Source organism: Xyrauchen texanus, chromosome 38 (assembly GCF_025860055.1).
Source record: "Xyrauchen texanus isolate HMW12.3.18 chromosome 38, RBS_HiC_50CHRs, whole genome shotgun sequence".
In the NCBI taxonomy this organism is placed as follows: Eukaryota; Metazoa; Chordata; class Actinopteri; order Cypriniformes; family Catostomidae; genus Xyrauchen; species Xyrauchen texanus.
This window is the reverse complement of record NC_068313.1, coordinates 38,202,863-38,205,362: the sequence shown is the minus strand read 5'-3', so window position 1 is coordinate 38,205,362 and position 2,500 is coordinate 38,202,863. Positions and strand designations below refer to the sequence as shown.

Here is a 2,500-nt window from a genome sequence, read left to right as displayed (position 1 = left end):
TAAACTGCCGCTTCAGTGTATACAAGAGCTATGTGACAATGAGCAGATGTTCTGAGACACTACAACTACTAATAATTCATTAATAAAGGCTTAAAATAAAATATTTTAATCTAAATGTACAGTGTAAGACATGTAAAGCTAATAATGTCAAGATCAATATTTGTGCAGCCTGCCTGACACGGTATTTTCACAGACTAACACGTCACGTCTCTGGCATATACTACAGTATTTAAAATAGCATATATGCATTAGTTATATTCTCAATTTAATTTACAGAGCAATCCCTGCAAAGTTTTTAGGTTAACTATAGAAGAGACTAGGATTAGTGAGTCACACTAGCAAGACTCGCAAAAGGGGGCGTGGCATCACGATGGTGGCTCTACATCGTGATGTTGGTCAGCCATCACGATGGACGATGATATCGTCCATCGGCACAACCCTATTTGACCGCAGTTGTGAGGGTCCTCGAGGGCGTTTTGATCGTACAGGATGAACAAAGAGTCATTTCTCTCATTGAATAGACATGCAGGAAACATCAGTTTAACATCTGCAGCATCAGATCTGAGACGAAACAACCGAAGCTCAGTAAAATCAAAACACATCACTAACACTGACACGATCAGATCAGAGTAAGTCTATGGGATATGTGTGCTCTCTTTAAACGATGTGATGATTCAGTATGAGTGATGCCTCAGTAAACAGCACTAACAAGAGCACACTTGTCCTGTGGCTCCTGAACAATGTCTGTCCTCAGAAACACTTTGTGTTTTGTCACATCTCTTCTTCAGTTCTCAGCAGACACTGTTTGATTTGCAGAAACTGGAAACTGTAAAAGCTTGTGACCAAAGGAAGTGTCCAAGACAAGAATAAAAGTGTCTGCGGTTTGAGACACAAGCGACACTCTATGATGACCTTTAACCTTCAGAAACATCTCTGCACTGGCCCCTTACCTCATTGGATTTTTGCAAAAGTAAAATTCAATCGACACGTTTGTAGCTAAAAATAATGTTTTCTTTTTTTTCTGCCCTTTTCTCCCATTCTGGAACGCCCAATTCCCAATGCGCTCTGAGTCCTCGTGGTGGCGTAGTGACTCGCCTCAATACGGGTGGTGGAGGATGAATCTCAGTTGCCTCCGCGTCTGAGACCGTCAATCCGCGCATCTTATCACGTGACGTCTTGAGCGTGTTAGAGTGGTGGTGGTGTAGTGGTCTAAGCACCATAACTGGTAATCTGGTAATCAGAAGGACGCTGGTTCGAGCCCCACAGCCACCACCATTGTGTCCTTGAGTAAGACACTTAACTCCAGGTTGCTCCGGGGGGATTGTCCCTGTAATAAGTGCTCTCTATAATACATTGGTACTCAGAAGGTTGCTGGTTCGATCCCCACAGTCACCACCATTGTGTCCTTGAGTAAGACACTTAACTCCAGGTTGCTCCGGGGGGATTGTCCCTGTAATAAGTGCACTGTATAATACATTGGTACTCAGAAGGTTGCTGGTTCGATCCCCACAGTCACCACCATTGTGTCCTTGAGTAAGACACTTAACTCCAGGTTGCTCCGGGGGGATTGTCCCTGTAATAAGTGCTCTGTATAATACATTGGTACTCAGAAGGTTGCTGGTTCGATCCCCACAGTCACCACCATTGTGTCCTTGAGTAAGACACTTAACTCCAGGTTGCTCCGGGGGGATTGTCCCTGTAATAAGTGCTCTGTATAATACATTGGTACTCAGAAGGTTGCTGGTTAGATCCCCACAGTCACCACCATTGTGTCCTTGAGCAAGGCACTTAACTCCAGGTTGCTCCGGGGGGATTGTCCCCGTAATAAGTGCTCTGTATAATACATTGGTACTCAGAAGGTTGCTGGTTCGATCCCCACAGTCACCACCATTGTGTCCTTGAGTAAGGCACTTAACTCCAGGTTGCTCCGGGGGGATTGTCCCTGTAATAAGTGCACTGCATAATACATTGGTACTCAGAAGGTTGCTGGTTTGATCCCCACAGTCACCACCATTGTGTCCTTGAGTAAGGCACTTAACTCCAGGTTGCTCCGGGGGGATTGTCCCTGTAATAAGTGCACTGTATAATACATTGGTACTCAGAAGGTTGCTGGTTTGATCCCCACAGTCACCACCATTGTGTCCTTGAGTAAGACACTTAACTCCAGGTTGCTCCGGGGGGATTGTCCCTGTAATAAGTGCACTGTATAATACATTGGTACTCAGAAGGTTGCTGGTTTGATCCCCACAGTCACCACCATTGTGTCCTTGAGTAAGGCACTTAACTCCAGGTTGCTCCGGGGGGATTGTCCCTGTAATAAGTGCACTGTAAGTCACTTTGGATAAAAGCGTCTGCCAAATGCATAAATGTAAAAAATGTAAATGTTACCATGGAGACGTAGCGCATGTGGAGGCTTCACGCTATTCTCCGCGGCATCCACGCACAACTCACCACACGCCCCACCGAGAGCGAGAACCACATTATAGTGACCACAAGGAGG

At 45.4% G+C, this 2,500-nt stretch overlaps 1 protein-coding gene and 1 long non-coding RNA gene across 3 annotated transcripts in view; one reads left to right on the top strand and one right to left on the bottom strand.

Annotated features, from left to right (window-relative positions):
* Positions 1 to 2,500, bottom strand: part of LOC127631408 (limbic system-associated membrane protein-like) — a 142,808-nt gene that overhangs the window by 73,614 nt on the left and 66,694 nt on the right. The gene's annotated exons all lie outside the window — the stretch shown is intronic.
* LOC127631410 (uncharacterized) overlaps positions 1,361 to 2,500 on the top strand; it is a 122,551-nt gene continuing 121,411 nt past the window's right edge. For both annotated transcript variants that reach the window (XR_007968951.1, XR_007968950.1), the window contains exons 1-2: positions 1,361 to 1,736; positions 1,983 to 2,290. This is a non-coding gene — a long non-coding RNA (uncharacterized LOC127631410). The remainder of the gene's footprint in view (positions 1,737 to 1,982; positions 2,291 to 2,500) is intronic.